Source organism: Neofelis nebulosa, chromosome 1, assembly GCF_028018385.1.
Source record: "Neofelis nebulosa isolate mNeoNeb1 chromosome 1, mNeoNeb1.pri, whole genome shotgun sequence".
NCBI classification, from domain to species: Eukaryota; Metazoa; Chordata; class Mammalia; order Carnivora; family Felidae; genus Neofelis; species Neofelis nebulosa.
Window position 1 is genome coordinate 120487268 of NC_080782.1, and position 6850 is coordinate 120494117.

Here is a 6850-nt window from a genome sequence, read left to right on the forward strand (position 1 = left end):
CATTTACCTATCCAAATCAAAGCTGGTAACACACATACGTGCGCACACGCGCACGCGCACACACACACACACACACACACACACCCATCCTTAAAAAAGGATGAAAAGGAGAGACTGATTTCTCTCCCATCAGTAAAACTCACCTGTGTTCATTTCAACATGTCCTCCAACAAGCTACTTGATGCCTAGGCATTCCCCAAGGCAACGATTGTGCTCACCTGCTCCTCTCTTCTGTCCCTTGTTCCCAGATGTCTGATTACATCTAGAAAGGTACTGTTTTTGTTAATGTACAAAAGGAGGGACATTGGGAAGCAAGGAAGTGAAAAACGGTAACTGCCAGAGGTGTAGTCCTTTCATCCTAAAAAGGTTGCCTGAGCCACTCTTGGCCGTCCCATTATGTTCCTTCCTGGTTTGCCAATTAACTGTTCCCAGTGCTCAAGGGTCACTGGTCTGGGCAGCATCCTTTGGTTTCCCCTCCCACTGATTCCCAGCAAAGCTGTTATAAATGCACTGTACTTCCTTTTTGATTTTCCCTTCGTGGCTGGGTTGCTTTGTGAGAATTTGAGGCACAGGTTTAAACAACCTCTTTACAAAGTGGAGACAAAGCAAAAATAGAAGGGAAAAAGTGCACTCAAATGGGCTGGAATGAAAGCAAACTTCAGCTGCAAACTTTTTAATTGAAGTACCTGGATTTTTGTTGCTTTTAAGAATTTTAAAACAGCACAACTGAAGGATGGAGATATTTTATACCCTCTGTGTATCTCCAAAGGATTTTCCCCTTATATCTGACATTGAACAACTCTCTCCCTAGTCTGCCTTTAAAATGTCAAGTAATTTCTCCTGGCCTTTAGTAGAGACGGATTCACCTGGCAATTAGAGAAGCTTATCATCTGCAAGTTTCTCCAATGTTCCCAACGCTTTTTGGAATAGTGAATGTTCCTCAGAACTCAATTGTGGGCCCTCAGCTTTCTGTCTTTACATCCTGCTCTCCAAGGTAGTTTATTTTCTCTTACATTTTGAACCTTTGCCTCCACGTTAGAGATCCAAAACTGTATTGCAAACACTAACCCCTCACCTATGCTCAAATCCCTGTCATTAGCAGCCTGCTGGGCATTTCTTTAAGCTGTACCCTTGTTCATTCCACTCAAACCTAACATAAACACAGTGAATGAAACTCATCTTCTCTCTTCCTCTCTCCTTGGCCCTGGCAGGTTGCGTTTCCACAATCCACAAGTCCCCCCACCCTGTTCGTCTCCATTTCCATCTTTCTCTCATAGCTGTTCCAGTGATGAGCAAGCGGCAGAGTCTTCTTCATTTGATGTCCTCTCTCCCCAGCTCCTTCCATCCAATATGAGATAAGTCTTCTGTATTCTTTCGTGTCTCTCTTGTGCCTCCTTCCCCTACTGTGCTATGAGTGGTCATCCAGAGTTACATAAACATGCATTCAACCAAAGCATGTTCATCTCCAGGCACTGTAATAGGCACATGGAAGATTTGATGTTGGCAAAGAAGTTGTCAAGACAATTATCATAACAGTTGCCCTGAATTATTATATAATGCGTTCCTAATTGGTATCTTGCGAACCAATGTTTCTCAATCTCCAGTCCTTTGGGCCACAGAATAACCCTTCTAAATACAACTTTGATAATATTTCTGTAAATATCATGCATTTAATTGTCACTAACTCTGTTATATATACTATGATCTAAAAATTGTAGGTTTTAAAATTTATTTTTAGAGGAAGGGGAGAAGGGCAAAGAGAGAAAGAGAGAGAGAGAAAGAGAGAGAGAGAATCCCAAGCAGTCTCCATGTTCAGTGTGGAGCCCAACGTGGGTCTCAATCCCACGATCCTGGGATCATGACCTGAGATGAAGTCAAGAATTGGACTCTCAACCGACTGAGCACCCTTTAGATCTAAAACCTTTAGAACTCTTCACATAGAACATCTTAGGTCACATAGCTGCATTTTAAATCATGGCTGTGTGTCCATTAGCAAAATGGAATAAGATGTCAAATTCATCTGCCAGCCTCATTTCCTCCAAACATCTCAGCAGACCAACTCCCTTGGGGGTAAGTCACAGGATCTTAGAGTCTCACACTGCCAGAAACAAGAATCCCTGTAGAATATTGGAGTATCCAAACCAATGAGGCCCATGGATTAACTAATTTCTCAGCTGGACAACTTCAGCACCATTTAGTGCCAAAGCCACTGCCTATGCCCATGTCATTTGTTTATCCCATGTATGGGAGATTCATAAATCAATTAGTGCAGATTGACCACACGCTGGTCCCAGAACATCAGAGAAAAGCTCCCTAATCCAATGACATCTACTTCATTATGAATTATAAGTCAAAGAATACATAAGTATACGAGGTAGAAATTGAAGGACCCTCCTATGACCTTCATGCCCACAGATTACCAGATATAAGGAGGGCATGTTGCACTGACATTTTCACTAAAATTTTTAGTCTCCTTTGCCATTTCAACATCCCTCCTTTCTCAACAATTTCTGTAACAAAAGTAGAAATGAAAAACCAATCTAGTGGACTCATTTTATCCCAAATTTCTGCTCCCAGTGGCATTTCCAAAAGTAGGAGAAAAAGTGGAAGCCAGGGAGGGCACATGGACCCTTCGGTGACCTGGGTACACCACAGTCCCAGAAAGACAATGCTTAAGCTCATTACACACACCAACTGGAGTCTGTACACCATGAGCGTGGATGCTATTTGACCACTAGGTGGTTCTGTAACCTATCTGATTCAATTCCCACTTGCTGGCTGAGATGAAGAACAGAAACATTTAGGGTAGGATTCGTGTCTCCACACCTTCCCCATTTGTTTGTCTTAATTTTCACCCACTCCTCTGTGTCTAGATAGAATTTGATCACGGAGTCAATATGCGCAATCTCACCAAGGTTGTTGTGTGTTCCCTGCTGGGGAAGATAAGAGGGCCATTTCCTCCACCAGGCCAGGCTCAGCCTGTGAGGCTGCAAGCTGTTTTCTAACTATGGAGATGAGAGAGACTCATAGGTACTCCGTCCCATTGCAGCAGGAATGAAAAGCTCATGTTTCACTGATGACTCCACATCTGCTGCATTCATTCATTCAATACACACTCCCTGGTGCAATTGTTATATTCAGGTAAACTTGCTGGGTCCAGAAGATAGAATGAGACTGGGGTATCTAGTTTCTGAGAGCTAAACAGTCATATCAGAGCAACAAACAAGTTGCTTGCCAAGCACCCATCCTCCCTTCTCCTGGATCTCAATTTTCTTCTTCCCTGTACCTCTCCCTCAGTCCACGCATACCAGGTGTCTAACTCTACCTCTGACTTGCTGGGGGAACATGTAACTCCACCATGGCCTGAGCATTGCATCCCTGCTAACGCTGATTGGTTCAGAGATGAGTGTGTGGTCTGATCCAACAAGATGAAACCTGGTGGATTTTGCTGGGACTACTGAGAAACAAGCTTTTTCTTCTGTTTTGCTGGCCTTGAACCTGGGATTATATAAGCCTGGCTCTGTTGGCAGCCATCTTGCCATCACATGAAGTCTGAGAATGAAGGCTTGTGTGGAGGAAAGCAGTGCTAAGAGATAGAAATAGAATGGGTTCTGATGATGTCATTTGAGTCCTTGAATCAAAACATGCCTGAAGCTAGATCTACTCCTGAATCTTCGGTAGATTTCCACTTTGCTTGATCTTCTATAAATCAGATTTTCTGTCACTTGCATTAGATGTAATTGATACAGTATAATAATGTGCCTAGTAATAAATACTGAAAGATAATAATGCAGTGTGAAAGATATATGATATGACAGAGGTTAGTATAAGCTGTTATGCAATAAATAGGAGAGATATCTAACCCAGAGGCAGGAATAGCTTTCTTAAGAAGTCCATTTATTTAAGAACTAAATATAGAGGACTGTATTAGTTTACTAGAGCTGCCATAACAAAATACCACAGATTTTGGCTTAAACAACAGATTTTTTTTTTGCCCGTTTATTTTCTTGTAGTCTGAAGGCTAGAAGTCCAAGATGGAAGGGGTTGGCAGGGTTGGCTTCCTCTGAGGCCTTTCTCCTTAGCTTGTGGATGACCATCTTCTACCCATGTCTTCACATGGTCTCCCCTATGTGCCTATCCATGTCCAATTTTCATTTTTTAAGGCTATCAGTCATATTGGATTAAGACCCACCCTAATGACCACATAATTACCTCTTTAAAACACTCTATCTCCAAATACAGCTACATTCTGAGGTACTGGGGTTAGGACTTCAACATACTAATTTGAAGGGGATACAACTCAGCCCACAGTAATCATCCAATTTGGATACAAAAGCAAGTAAAAATGGGTCATCGCTCTTAAATCTACATAAGACTGAAAAAGTCATAATACAAAGCTAAACAAATAAAACATGCATTTATTGATCACATTGCTAGCAGCTCTGGATTTACCATTTAAGAGACATCAATCTGCCTGTGAGATCACTACTATCGAAATGCTATGTTAACATGGGTAGTATACATTTCTGAGCTTTAATGGAGAGGTCACTTCCAGGTAGTGTGATATCTGAAAATCCCTTTGAACAGTGGGTAGGATTTTAATAGAGGCACCAGAGAGATGTGGAGGGCTCTTGCGGTGTGACACATTTACTCAAATCACCCAAACAGGCTGGACGGGTCAGTGTTTACCATCTCTTTCCATCTTCTTTCCTGTGTTAGGGCATCAAACCGTTTTCAGACTTTGTTAAATGCTCTTTGTTAAGGTAGCTTTTAAAACAGTGTTTTCTGGTTTCCTTGATTTAGATCATTCTTCCTCATCTTCATTCCATTTCTGTCACTGTTAAAAATTGTAAAAAGTTTGAGGTTTTTTTTTTCCCCCTACATGCAAGCTAAGAAGTAATCCTGCCAGAGGTTTGTGGATGTTGACAGATGATGTAAGGTTTCAGGGTAAGAAATGAAGGGCTGTTCATTACTCATGGCCTTTCCTTGCATCAGGAAGAAGGTCAGCTGCTATTTGCATGTGAAATGATGTGTGTCATAGGAAAAGAGCCTAAAGTTTAGGGAACCCAGATCTTTTATAGAAGGCAGTAACATGCTTGCATTTTGCTCCTGAGAGAAACGAGGCTGTTCACTACACCAGTATCCCTTAAAAGATAGTCTGGAGCAGATGGGCAGTGAGTGCTTTACTTGCAAGATGTGCAGAAACCCAAGAGGCCCATGGAGAATTCTCTTCTAACAGTCATAAGCAGCTTTGGCTAAACAAATTTCCTGCTGCTTTTGCGACAAATAAATCCCAAGACATTTAGGTGTGGAGAGAATGTCTCGTTAAGTCTTGGGTTTAGACTCTAGGTTTGTCTTGCTTGTATCTGTCAGTGGTTTTGACTAGCAGTCTAACTGCCCATACTGCAATCATCTCTCTCCCTTATCAGCAATTATGTAATGCTCTAAACTCTAAGCTTAGCTACTCATTACATCCTTCTTCAAATTTCTCTAAAATACGGTAACTGATTTTACCCGCAAATGTTGGCCAGTGGGCCGAAAGATGGTTTTAACGTTTGTAAGGAATTGTAAGAAACAAAATAAAAACAAAAGAATAAAAACATATGAGTAGAGCCTGTATGTGATCTGTAAAGTCTAAAATATTTACTTGGTGGCCCTTCACAGAAAATGCTTGCCCGCCATGTTGTAAAAACTTTGGAAATACTATAATAATTGAGCTATGTTTTCTTCCCTCTCTACCATTCCTTAACTATGTAGGTAAAATCATGGAATGGGAAGCTCGAACATAGTTATGGAATCAGGCTACATTTCTCTGATAATAATATATTGTATTTTATTTTCTTCATAACAAATGAGATTTTTTTCTTTTTCTCCTTGTCTCTCATATACCTGTCTTACCATCACCCAGCCTATACATCAAATGCAACAACCTATTACGACACCTAGTTTTCATGACAAGGTATGTGTTTCAGGCAGAGTCCCAAGCTCTTTACGTACATGTTCTTACCTGATCCTAACCTAGTCAGCCTCTGAGGTAGTCACCGGTATCTCCATCAAACAGTTAAAAAAAAACTAAGGCACAGGTTGGTTAATGACTTATCGGTGGTCATGCAGCTTCTAAATGGGAGATTAAGAAGCATGTTTTACTGCTTCTGTCCATCATTAGTGTCTGCCTTCTTGGGGGCAGTGATCTATTGTGATGGAAGCCACTGGTCTTCTCCGGGGTGTGTGGGGGGCTGGGGGGAGGAGGGGTGGATGAGGAGCTGAGAAGGTGCAGGAGGAAAGGTAAGACGGTCTCTTTATTGACCATCCTTTATGCGTCAGAACTCCTGTTATGCACTTTAAAAAAAAGTCACTTTGTTTAATCCTTGACAACTAAGGTAAAAAGGCTTTTTCCATTTTTATATACGAAGACAATGGAGTTCAGAGAGCTGAAGACATTTGCCTCACTAGAGGTAGAATCTGAATCCCTCTTTGTCGGAGCTGGAATTAGTCTGTGAAATTATTGTCATATTGGTTGGAGGAACAGCTGCCGAATGGTCAGTATGGATCTCCTTAAACAGGATGATTAATAGTGTAGGCTGGGTTCAAGCTAATGTTTTTAAAGCACTCACTGACAGGACAGTAACATGGCAGAGTTGCCAGAGATCCAGAGCACAAAGAGGACCCACCTTCTTTCCTTCCACAAATTCTTGGTTAAAGGTAAGACGCTATATGCTTTGGGAAGGAAATTAGTGAGTGTTTTTCAGATGCTGTACGTTGCACTTAAAGCCGGCTTTCTGACGTTTGTGGGTCTCCTGTTTGTTTGCTGACCATGACCTACAGTTAATTCAGAATAGGATTTCTCTGG

General features: G+C 41.5%; 1 long non-coding RNA gene across 2 annotated transcripts; it reads right to left on the reverse strand.

Annotated features, from left to right (window-relative positions):
• Positions 1-657: 657 nt before the first annotated feature.
• LOC131513769 (uncharacterized) lies at positions 658-6177 on the reverse strand. 2 transcript variants are annotated; one of them, XR_009262776.1, is made up of 3 exons: positions 6008-6177; positions 4690-4837; positions 658-1472 (listed from the first exon to the last, which is right to left on the reverse strand). It is a non-coding gene; the product is annotated as an uncharacterized LOC131513769 (long non-coding RNA). The 2 variants fall into 2 exon arrangements; XR_009262775.1 differs by lacking the exon at positions 658-1472 and having other exon boundaries at positions 4515-4837.
• Between the last annotated feature and the right edge of the window lie 673 nt (positions 6178-6850).